Source organism: Papio anubis, chromosome 14, assembly GCF_008728515.1.
Source record: "Papio anubis isolate 15944 chromosome 14, Panubis1.0, whole genome shotgun sequence".
NCBI lineage: Eukaryota > Metazoa > Chordata > Mammalia > Primates > Cercopithecidae > Papio > Papio anubis.
Genome location: NC_044989.1, coordinates 37835676 through 37848393, shown reverse-complemented (window position 1 = coordinate 37848393; position 12718 = coordinate 37835676). Strand labels below are relative to the sequence as shown.

General features: G+C 44.9%; 1 protein-coding gene across 2 annotated transcripts in view; it reads left to right on the top strand.

The window, feature by feature from the left end:
• Positions 1 to 6238: 6238 nt before the first annotated feature.
• Positions 6239 to 12718, top strand: part of CDC42EP3 (CDC42 effector protein 3) — a 31111-nt gene continuing 24631 nt past the window's right edge. Inside the window, exon 1 of one of the 2 annotated variants that reach the window (XM_003908514.5) lies at positions 6239 to 7475. The gene's annotated coding sequence lies outside the window, so the exon portion shown is untranslated. Of the gene's footprint in view, positions 8134 to 12718 lie in introns of both variants that reach the window. The other variant, XM_003908513.5, reaches the window with a different exon arrangement.

The window sequence follows — 12718 nt, the reverse complement described above, 5'->3', positions numbered from 1 at the left end:
TTTTACTTTCATTGCTCTTTAACACTTCTCACATCTTTCCCCTTGCCTGAGAATCTAAATATTTACAGATCTCCCTTATCTGTATATAATCTTGTATTCTGCTTCCTTTTTCGTTCCCAGTGTCGTGTGCTATCCTTCCCTCTAGGCCACTCCTGATGCTTCATTCATTCAACACATTTTGTCACACACAGACTGGAACAGGAATTGTGCCAGGGCCCAGGGACAGAGACAAATATGGTATCCTTGTGTGGTGGGAAGAACAGATAAGAGCATATGTTTTGAGGCCTGATAATGTGTCAGTCACATCGGTAATAATTGTTTCAGTTTCACTTAATCTTCACATCACACTCAAGGTGGGTTCTGTGATAACACTTAATCTTCACATCACACTCAAGGTGGGTTCTGTGATAACCTCCCCGTACCACCACCATTCTTACAAATAAGAACTCAGGCTTAGTGAGCTTAAGTAATGACCCAAGGTCACAGGGCTAGCTGATGGAGAGCAGGGGTCTGAACCCAGGTGCCTGACACCAGAGCACTTGCTTTTCATCTGGATTCCATGAGCCTCCCGCAGACGTAACTCAGAGCACTTTCCCATCCTAACCCTTGCAAGGATGAACCTCTTTTTTAATATAGAAACAAAATTATTTAGCAAAACAACCTGTCTACAGTAGGAGCCTCTGCTACTAACTAACTGGACAATCTTGAGAAAATCACTAATTTCCTTTAGTCTCTGTTTCCTCTGCTGTAAAATGAGAGGGCAGGACTAGTTCACCTCTAAGATCTCATTAAGCACTGATATTCTTTTAATTGATCAGCTACATCTGCGCCTCTATTTTAAATAACCATTTTGCTTTGAGGTTCAGGAACACAGGAGAAGGAAAGCCAAGGATGGCAAGGAGCTTACTTGGTGAAGAGAAACATCTTGAAATATTTTTAGCTGGTTTCTCGACAAAATATGTCCTTTAGTGTTGCAAACTTACTGTACTAAAACCATTGTATACTGACACCAGGAATAAAACAGAAGTGAGCCAAGACATTTTAAAGACTGGCATTCATTGACTTGAAAACATGCAAAATACAAACATCTCCTATTACCAAGCCACCACCTCCAAGGCTGACCGAACTCACAAGGGCGATCCTAGGGGTCATTCCATCCCAGCACCCTCATGGACTCCCCTCTGCCGGCCTCCCCAAGGCCAACAACAGCCTGGTGAAATAGCCCTGAACTACCAGTCAACCCGGGCTCCATCTTGAACACAGGCATGTGTTCCAGCCTCTGAACATTCTTCACGCCCTTCTCATTGCTGCATCACTATCCTTCTTGTCTTCACAATTTTATTCATTTCCTAGGGTGGCCCTAACAAAATATCACTATTTGCTATGAGTCTGCAATTAGGAAAAGGAAAGACAAACTGAAATAATCACTAGGTATTTCGCTAGGTTGCTTGAACAGCAGCAATTTCTTTCCTCATAGTTCTGGAGGCTGGAAGTCCAAGATCAAAATGCCAGCAGCACTGGCTTCTCCTGGGTCTTCTCTCCTTGGCTTGCAGACAACCATCTTCTCGCTGTGCCCCTCACACATACCGCTGGAGTCTGTGTGTGTGTGTCCAAATCTCCTCTTCTTGTAAGGACACCAGTCACATTGGATCAGAGTCCACCTATATGACCTCATTTAACCTTAAGCCCCTTTAAAGGCTGTATCTCCAAATACAGTCCTTTTAAGGTACTGGTGGTTAGGACGTCAACGTATGAATTTGCTGGGGGAGACGCAATTCAGCCCATGCAGTGTTGGAATTCTACCCATCCTAATCCTCCTCAGATGCATTTCCCTTCAGGAAGCATGAAACTCAGCCAGCTGGAATCTCTCCTTCCTTGAGACCCCATTTCTCCACTCCACCACTTAACAAAGGCCCAAAGGAGTGTAAGTTCCTTAAATGACAGAACAATGCCTTGTTTTGTAAATAGTGTCTTATGTTATTATGTCTCCCAATGGCATATAGTTTAATACCTCATTCAGAGTAAGAACTTCACAAATATGCAATAAGTGAACAAATAAAACACTGTGGTACCTCCATACAATGAAATATTATTCAGTGCTAAAAAGAAATGAGTTATCAAACCATGAAAAGATATGGAGGAATCTTAAGTGCATATTGTTAAGTAAAAGAAACCAATTTGAAAAGGCTACAGACTGTATGATTCCAACTATATGACATACTGGAAAAGTCAAAACTATGGAGACAGTAAAAAAATGAGTGATTGCCAGGACCACTGGGGTGGAATTGGGGAAGGAAGGGAGGAATGAATAAGTGGAGCACAGAGGATTTTCGGGGCAATAGAACTGTTCTGATACTAAATGGTAGATACATACCATTTTACATTTGACAATTCATAGAAAGCACAACATAACAAATGAAACCTAATGGAAATGATGGGCTTTGGGGGATAACGATGTGTTAATGTAGATCCATCAGTTGTAACAAAAGTACCACCCTGTTGTGGGATTTTATAGCAGGGAAGGTGTGCATATGTAGGGGTGGTGGGAAGATTATGGAAACTCTGTTCTTTCTGCTTAATTTTGCTGTGACTCTAAAACTGCCCGAAAAAAATAAAGTTTACTTAAAAGGAAACCCCTCAAAAATACAGTTTGTAATTGAATTGAATTTTCTGCACAGCCCTCATATTTTTGAAAATATGAGTATGGCTTCCATCTTTGGGTTTTCCATAAGCCCTGCTTATGTCTACCCCTCATGGAGTTTATATTCTAGTGGTATGGGGAGCGGGGAGGCAATAAACAAATAAATAGACAATCAACAATGTCAGGTGTTAAGTGCTATGAAGAAGAATAAAGGGGGTACTGGGATAAAGAAGGCCATGGGTGATACTTTATCTACAGTCCTCTAGGAGCTCAGATTTAAGTAGACACGGGAAGAAAGCTAAGGAGGGAGACACACAGGTATGTGGGGAAAGAGCACATAACAAAGAGTACAATAGGCATGACTCAATCAATTATACTTCAGTAAAGCTGGGAAAAAAAGGAATGACTCATTCTATACAAAAGCCTTCTACGTTGCCTCAAATCCCTTCCGGAAAGAAGAAATGTGTAAATCAACCATAAATGCCTTACCTACCCAGCAAGAACAAAACGACCTAAAATGAAGATGAAATGAAAAACTGTTTTTGGAAGTATAGAAGGCTATATAAATATACAGTAATGTTCTTTATGAGTCACTGGTTTGCACTAACAGGATCAAGTATGCATCTATATTTGAGGGTCTTATGCACAAATTAAATTGGTGCTGGCCCAAGTTCAAGAGCTAATACAAATGCCAAAAACGTATTTGGTGGTTATGGTGAGTGACTGTGTAACCTGCTTAGAACTGTATCCTAGGCCCATAGTCCCCATGCAGACATAGCCTCTCGTAGTATATCTCATAGTATACCATTTCCTGCTGCATTTGATTGGGCAAAGCTGAAATCTCCCAACCAAGATGTGACCTAAATTTCTTTCTTTACAAGGAAATCACTGGTTAGAAAATTCCTTAGCCTTGGCAATTAGTCAATCAAGTTCATTAGCACAGGTTGACATATTTCCAGGACTGGTGAAATTTTAATTGGGTAGCAAGGAGGGGAATACTCAAGTTTTAAGGAAATTCTCATCCAAAATGTTCTAACCTTCCAGCTTCTCCTACATTTTCCTTAAATCTAACTTAGGGCGATAATCGAGACCATACACACACGAATTCAGTCTGGATGTGGCATTTTGGAGGAAAACCCCAGCTGAGTACACACGAGTGTGCTTCAGCTTTGCCAGAAGAAAAATAGTTATGCATTATACATGGACTCTACAGACATTTTTTGTAAGCCTTACTTTAAAATGTTTGAATTTTCAAACTTAAAATGTTCCATGTGTTTAGTATTTCTTGTTTCATTAGACTAAAGAGAAGTGGTTGAAAATTCAGTCTCAGCAAACATGCGGTATATTCCAAGAATGTTTCATATATTATGATTTCTGTAGCTATGGAGTTTGTAAACATGGCTTTTACACTCATTACTGGTGGTAGTTAAAAGATCATTTATTCAATAAACACTTATTGAGTACTTACTGTATGCCAGGCCCTATTCTATGCATAGGAGATACAGCAGCAAATAAAGTTCATATATTTAAGGAAGCAGGCCATAAATGAATTTATAAATAAATACAATGCCAAGTAGTGAAGCAATTGTTCTTCCTGTTGTATTTAGGGAAAGGGAATGTGGGAAGGACCGCTATTTTAGAAAGAAAGCCTCTCCCTTGAAGTCTTATTTGAATAAAGATCTTACTGAGCCTTCTGCTGATTTGGGGAAGAACTGCCCCACGCAGACAGACTGGGCCAGGCTCTGTTGTCGGGAGTGCCTGGAACAGCCTGAAGGCCAGTGTGGCTGGAGCAGAGTGAGAGGCGAGCAAGAGTAGGAAATGAGATCTTACGTGAAACCCCCACGTCATAGGGTTCCTGCACACCCAAAGTGGAATGACTACTGAGTCCACAGTCTGGCTTCATTTTCTGGATGTTCAAGTGATGATAAGGAATTGCAAGGAAAGCCTGCTATCAAATAACAATCTCCTCATTAGGTTTCACATGAACACATACAAAAATGGACATTCTCTGTTTTCCCTCTCAGGACCATTTACCTTGGCATTTCAACAGCTTGAAATACTCTTCTTTACTCCTCTTCCTATCAAATTCCCCCAAGTTTAATTTAAGCTCTGCCCCCTGTGAGAATCTTCTCTTAACTCCTCCACCTGACGCTGAGTCAATCTTCTTTGTGACTTCTTTGTGACTAGGGGGTCTTAACCTAGGACTTCCCTGGCATCGATAGATTATTTACAGGAACGCTGAAACTGCATATGAAAAATTTAGTGTATCATTCAATATGTTTTTCCAAGGGTGTTCATAAATCCCATGAGATTTTCAAATGAGTTTGTAGCTTTAAAAGGTAGAGAACCACCAAGCATTCATGGAAGGTGCTTCTCAAACATTAAATCTGCATGCAAACTATCCACATTTCATTAGACTGAAGATTCTAATTCGGTAGCCCTGGAGTGAGGCTTGGTGCTGCTGGTCCTGGGACCGCACGTGGTAGCAAGAGACTAGAATGTGGTCAGCATTTGCTTGTGTACACGGGCAAGCTGCTCTCTGCACTTAGGTAGATCACAGGTTTCCGGACAGCAAGGGCACCGCCAATACTACTTGGCTTTTCTCCCAAGTAGGGACTAATAGAAAAACAGTCCACTGTTGGGCCTCACAGGTGTTCTACAGATAGCAGTCTCAACTAGGCTTCTAAGGTTACCACCAAATGTTTAAGGCTAAACCCTTCCAAAATTCACAGCAGAATCTCAAAACGCCTAAAATCTTTCTGAAGCGAAGTTTTTCCTCTCTTCCAGTAGTAGAGTCCCATAACATATTGAAACTTAAATCCATCAACTCTACAAGCTATTATAGTTAGCACGGGAAATGCACTCGTTTAGAATAATAATTCACTCTATGAGGGCATCATTTACTCACTAAAAATGTTCAATACAAAGAAATAACATAAGGCACAGGGTGTGGTGGCTCATGCCTGTAATCCCAGCACTTTCGGAGGCTGAGGCAGAAGGATCGCTTAAGGCCAGGAGTTTGAGACCCTGGGAAAAAAAAAAAAAAAAAAGGAAAGGAAAGGAAGGGGAGGGGAGGGGAACAGAGGGGAGGCAGGGGTGGAAGGGGAGGGGAGGGGAAGGGTGAGGAGGGGAGGGGAAGGGTGGGGAGGGAAGGCAGCAACCGAACCAAGATAAATCAAACCACCAGGCCCTTGAACGAGCAGGTCCTGGATAACTGTTCAGAGTTCAGCAGTGAAGTCTCATTTAAAAACGGCAGAGGGAGAGAAAGCCTCTAAAAGGCAAGGGATAATGCAGAAAAGTAAAAATAGGTTTTAGAATAAACCTGCCACTTCAGACAACCTGCCACTCTATATTTGCACAAACTGTAAAGAACTTATTTGGCCATGTAGAAATAAAGTACTTTTAACAGCAGCTAACAATAGATCACATAAAAAAAATTACATACAAGACATGTGTGTCAGGAATGTCTTTATGTGTTCAAATGGAATTTTTCATGTGGTATTTTATACATATATATATGCACACATATTATTTGGGCTTACAAAATACCATATGTAATGAAAACTATGCATAAATATGTATAAAAATACCTTTTTCTAAGTAGGCCAGCAACATTTAATATTTTTCAATAAATTAATATATAAAATATATACATTAGTGCCAAATGGAACATATATTTTGAAATATGAAACCCAAGTAAAATGCTCAGGAATCTGGAGTAGAATCCAGGTATCTGCCAAAGGAAACTTTGGACGAGTTGTCTTTTGAAGAAGGGAAACAATGCTGGGCTCTTATCTTCATGGACTGTTTTGCTTGTCAAACTTCTAACATCACTTCAGCCGAGTTTCTTATTTGACTTCCAACCTCATGGCCATTTGACCTGCCAACTATTATTTTTCTTTGAAGCTTTTAACACCCCACCCAAGTATTTTGCTTTCCAGATTGTGTCCGTTTCCTTTTCACTTCACCTTAAAGTCAGCCTGGGTTTACAACATCGGCTTAAGGTGCACCCTCTAGGGTTTCAGACAGACCTAGAGGACCGCGGTGATGACTGAAGCTAGATACCTCTCGGCAAAGCCAAGGTGCCCGGAAGGTTCTCCGCGTTGTGCCGGGATTTCCATCCAACCTGAGAGTCTCAAGGCAGAGACCAGGCCCCGAGCATCCGACTCCCCGGGGTCCCAGCCCCCTCCCCAGGCTAATCATGCGGGCTGGGACCTCCCAGCCGGAAAAAACCGCCCTTTCCTGTCGCCTACTCCTTCCCCAGGCCGATGACTCGCGGAGGAGGAAAAGACGGAGGCCGATTAAGAAAATTAGCATTCATTAACCCGGTTCACGCTCGTGCCCCGGCGGAGGGGAGGGGTGCGCCAGGCGGCGGCGCTGGCTGTGGCCGGCTGACCGGCAGGCGCAGGTGCCACCACGGGCGGAATTTTACGCTCCCGGGCCGGCAGCTGCGCCACTTGCGCCTCGTCGCGCGTCTGGGGCAGCCGCCACCAGCTTGCTTCAGCTTTAGGCAAATCCTTTTGAAAGACCCTGAGGGAGAGGAAACGCCTCCCTCTGGACAGGAGAACCTGTAGCGTCTGCTGTTCGTCGCTTGTCCAGTTGCTCAGCCCGGAGCTCCGGCATCTCCAGGGCGCGAAGTCCACGCTCCGGGTTTTGGCTGCAGCTCCAAGGGAGCGAGCTGGAAACTGACAGAACGCGACCCTCCCCCTCCGCGCCCACCAAAGCACTAGCTGCGAGGGGCCTGGGGAGCTGCGGCCTGAACTGGGAGGCGCGCTCAGGTGGCCTCGCTTCCCTGCCGGTCACCGCCCGCCACGCCGGAACTTCGCACAGCTAGGTCGGCCTGTTGGGATCGGGAGAGGTGGGCGCACGAGGTTTAGTGCTGGAGTCCGGGGTGCGGGCGGAGTCCTATTGTCCCCGTGCACCCGGGCGGCAGCACCTCCGGGTCCCTCTTTAAAACGAGCGTCCGGCGACCTTTCTTTGTGCTTAGGGAGTCGAAAGCGGCATCTTCTCCGAGGGAAGTCGCCTACTGGGGGGTAGCGCTGGAGAGGTAACAATGGGTGCCCGTTGTCCTCCGAGGGTCCAATGGTGACCCCCCCTGCGCGCGCGCCCGGCTGCCGGTTGGCCCCGGGCCAGGGCACAGGTACAGCGGCCGGGAGGGTCGGCCCCTGGGCCCGTGCCCTCCGCCCCGCCCCAGTCCGTCCCCGCGCCGCCGGCCCCGCCCCGCGCCGCCCCGCCCTCCGCAGGTTCAGTCCTCGCGTCCGGCCGCCCAGCTCTCAGTTGCGCGCACCTTCTCTCGCGGCCGAGGGTCAGCAGCGCGGGGTTAGCCCTGAGACCCGGCCACCGGCCTGGGGCGCCTTCACGCTGTCTCGGAGCGGATAATGCGGTGAGCAGGCACCGCGCCGGCAGACTCGGCTGGATCTGCGCACACCGGCCAGGGCTGCGTGCGTCCGCGGGAGGCCCGGGGCAGCGGCTGGGATTCTCAGCGGCGGCCGGTGAGTCTGGGTAATCCAGGGTTCCTTCCTCTACCTGTCTGTGAGTCTGTCCCGCCCGCGCCGTGGCCGCTTCCGGCGTGCGCTGGTGTTAGGCTGGGAAACCAGCAGGGAGCCGGGATACCGAGGGCATCGCTTTCACATCTAGTGTCCAACGGACCGAAGGGGACATAAAGCAAGCCAGGAGTGGGGCGGGCGGCATGACCGGGACTCAGAGCTCCACCATTTGTGCCCACCACTTTTCAGGGTGGGGCTGCGCGGCCCCATTGCACCCTCCGAGCTATTGACAGAGCCATTCTGGGCGCGTATAGCATTTTTCCATCTGAGAACAAGCCGCACTTGGCTACCGCGCCCCTCGCGTCGTGAATTGGTACCAGGGCCGCACATGGGTGCATCGCACAGCTCTGCCGTGGCATCGCCTGCCCGGTGCCCTCCTCTTTCTTAATGGAGGACATTGTTAGTGGGGCGCCAACCTGGAAATCTGGATATTGACTTTTTTGTTTTTTGACGGTGAACAGCTGAAACGTTTACAAGGTTTTTTGATTTTCGTTTTCCTCCCTTTCTCCTTGAAACTAAGTGGCTTGACACAGACAAGTATCAGACATGTGAGGACGAGTGGATCTGGCCAATCGTTTTTTCGTTATGAATTATTATACTCTATCCCCCTCCGACTTTGGGAGGCATGTGTTTCATCTTATAAATAGAAAGTAGCATATTTTTTGGCAGGATCTCCTTTATACTGTGCAGTCTAGGAGAGGTCAGTTTAAAAATAAATATGCACTTGAATGTTACATTACCGAGAGCCAGGCTGTGGCTGGGACAAGCTGCGTGGACAGCAGCATCAAAGCCGGGAGCGCAGCTGTGTTGAAAGGAGTAAAAGCCCCAGAGTGCAGCCCAGGCTGACAGTCAAGTAATTACATTTTGTTTAAAAAAAAAAAAAAAAAAGTGAGCGAATTAAAATGAGGAATGTCAGGAGGGTATTGCAACATGAATCTTTCCAGCCCTGGCGTCTTCGGAGGAGTGGGCTGCTGGTGTGTGCTGAGGGTATGGGGGGCTCTAGGGAGGGAACTGATGAATGTGTTAGGGAGACAAAGATTCCGTCCCCATCTCCCAGATCTTAGTTCCCACAATATCCAAGAGTTTCTGGGGAGTACTCCCATTTAAAAAGAACAAAAATTAGGAGAGCAGCAGATGTCTGTATTTTAATAGCAAAGCCAGTCTTAGGGACTTCCTCTTAACATCACAGGGAGAAAAAAGACTCGCCAGGAACCAGGGATGAGGCCCCAAAGATATACCTAAGAGAATTTAAACGACTCCTGTAATGTTCTAACTTACACAAGAGCTTTCATCTTAAAACCAGGAAAAATGTACCTTCTCTTGTTTTCTGGACAGTTCCAAAAGTCTGTTCTTTCATACCCCCTGCAATTTGTGTGAGTTCTTATTGGTAGTTAATAAGCTACACAGGTAGGTGTGTGATGCATACCCTTTTCAGAATAGATTTAGACCCTCAGAAGTAAGTTGGAGTAGTTGTGAAATGTTTAGCATTTTCATGTATCATGAACTACGTGATAAAGGCCGTTTATATAGTCAAGGAATGGTGGAAAGTTCTTCATAGTCTCCCAAATAATGTGGGTTTTCCAGTGGGCCTCACCCATTGAATAAGACAGCGTCAGCCTCTGAGTTCACAGATAAGAACTTTAGAGGAGAAATTTGGAAGCATTTCTGGATCCATGGCAGTTTCTGTTTTCCAGTGGTATCATCTGCTAGAGATTTACATGATGAAGTCTATGATTAGAACGTGGTGCTGAGGCTGTGGCAGCAGCTACAGGCTTGAAATAAGATGAGCTCCTCTTTCCCTCAATCTGAGCAGTGAAATTGTTTCGCATATCTCTACGGAACAAGTAAAAGTAGCTAGAGTAATGCGTGTTGCACACTTTTTGCTTTTTATTGTACATTTAAGTGTGGTGCAAGATGAGTAATACAAAGCCGTAACAATGATTGCAGAAGGGCTCACGTGAGTTCATTTGCCCTGTCTGCCCTCCAGCCTTTCCTTTAATGTGGTGTTTTGTTTTATGTCCAACATGCTCACAAAAGCTGTGCTTTTTTACATATAAAATTCCTGGTATTCAACGGTGTTGGGGATAAAATTGCTTTAACCTGTATCACCCAAAGATTTTTTTTTTTTTTTTTTGACCAGGCCATAGATTTTTCACAAATTCTTTGCCCATTAACTGTAACATTTATCCAGTGGGTGGAATATAATTTATAACCTAAAAACCTCCAAGAAGACTGCTCTGATTGTATTGTTATTATTAAGATTCTTGCTTTCAGTCTGATTTTATCTAGGCCTCATTTCAGTATATCCATATCCAGTATCATTTCTTACTAACCAGAATCCTGTGAACCTGTTTTTCTTTTTATTGATTGAATGAGCAATCTATTTTTAAATGCAGTATGTTTGCTAGAGAACAAGGATAGCCATTTGAAAGTACTGGATTCAGCCAGCCACAAAATCTTGTGTGCCTTACCAAGCCACAGAAGACCAAGAATTTTCCTAATATATTGCATTGTTCATTACTTTGGATGTTAAAAGCACTTCCTAAGTGGAGCCTGTCCTATGTGTCAAGCACTCTTCTCAGCCTTTTGATTATCTTATTTGTCTCTAGCAATCATCTTATGAAAGAACCGTTCGTATCCCCATTTTGCTGGTGTAGAGACTGAGGACAGACCAGTTATATAACTTACCCAAAGTTGTACAATAAGAAAAACCTAAACATTCATGTGCAGTTTAACAGCACAATATGTGCAGGCATGAGTGGCTAATCCTAGATGAAAGTCAGCAGGTCTTTGGGTTAAGGGGATGGGGAAAAAAAAAAACCAAAAAAACCAACTTTGAACTTCTGAAGCCTCTGAGTCAGGCTGCCTGGGCACATGTCCTAGTTCTGGCGCTTAACACCTTGTGACTTTGGGCAAGTTACCTCACCTTTACCTCAGTTTATTCTTTGTAAAATGGGGATAATATTATTTCCCTGAGGATTAAAGGAGTCAAAAAAGATTATGTACTCAGAACAGTGCCTGTCCCAGAGTAGCCACAATCAAAGGTTGAGGTTTCAATGTTGCTTTTGTTTTTTTCCTAGGTACTTAATACTGGTTCTGTCATGTAATATTCGTAACTATTCTTTGAGAGAGACAGTACAGTGGTCCCCTCTTATCCGTGGTTTTTCTTTCCAGGGTTTCAGTTACCCATAGTCAACCATGGTCTGAAACTAGGTGAATACGGGACATTTTAAGAGAGAGAAAGAGACCATATCCATATAATTTTTATTACATCGTTATAATTGTTCTGTTGTTAATCTCTTACTGTGCCTACTTTACAAATTATACGTTATCACAGGCATGTATGTATGAAAAAAAAACATAGTATATATGGGGTTCAGTACTGTCCAAGGTTCACACACCCACTGGGGGTGTTAGAACATATCCTTTGAGGATAAGGCAGATAATATATTGCTCTTCTTTTCCGGATGAGAACACAGGCTCAGAAAGGTTTAGTAATGTGGCCAAGGTCACACAGCTAAATAGCAGAAGCAGCGTTTGAACTCAGGTCTTTTTGACCTTATGCTAAATACCACACCCCTACCAACAGGGAGGAGGGGCAGAGAAGTTGTTAAATCTGATTTTTGTTATGACTTTCGACCTCTGGCAAGGAAATAATTTCGTATCACCCTGTATCTCACAGTTGAAGATAACAGCAATTGCCAGCCTTGAGGAACAATGTGTAAATTATTTTATTATTAAAGATGATTCAATCCCACATATATGGCATGAAAGTGGATCTAGCATGAACACTGCTAGGGTTAACATAAGCAGTTTATGCCATAAACGAAGATATTTACTAGGTGAAAATGTGGGACTCTATGGTGAGAAAGCAAGCCAAGACACAGCCAGGGACAAGGACTTCTGGGGGCTGGGGATGAAGGGAAGCTCTAGTGTAGACCGTGTGCTTGCTTCAAAATTCTGGGGAGCCAGGGGTTGCAGAGTCCGGTAACCACCTCTGGACAATCCCTTCCTTGAAGGCAGGAACCACACTACCTGGGCCTTCAGTCCCGGCACTCAGTGGGCGTTTTAGTCCATGTTTATTGATGTTGCTGCAAGAACTCAGCAGAAGAGGAGCTACAGGTAAGGTGAACAGAAAGGCACTGGGCTCTGTCCATGGCAGAAGTCAAGCCCTGTTACAGTTCGGCATATGCCGTGGGCCCTGCTAGATAAGAAACACAGAACAAGGAAACCTTTGAAACCTAGAGTGGTGCCCCGGAAAACCCAGAGGGCCTGCCTTGGCCTCCACTGCTTTGATGCTCTGGGTTTGTGATTAGCTGTGGGGATCAGCTCCAGAGACTTCTCAGACTGCAACAGGGTTCTGGAAAGGACAGCCCGAAGTAACTCAGGTAGCCTCAAAGCCAGGGGTTACAGCCTTGGAGCTGTCCAATTCCATTTGAAATCTTCTCCTGTCCCCACCCCTTAAAGGCTACAAAACAAAACAATACCCCACAAACCAGAATAAGTAGCCATGTAGTTCTAAAGCAATAGT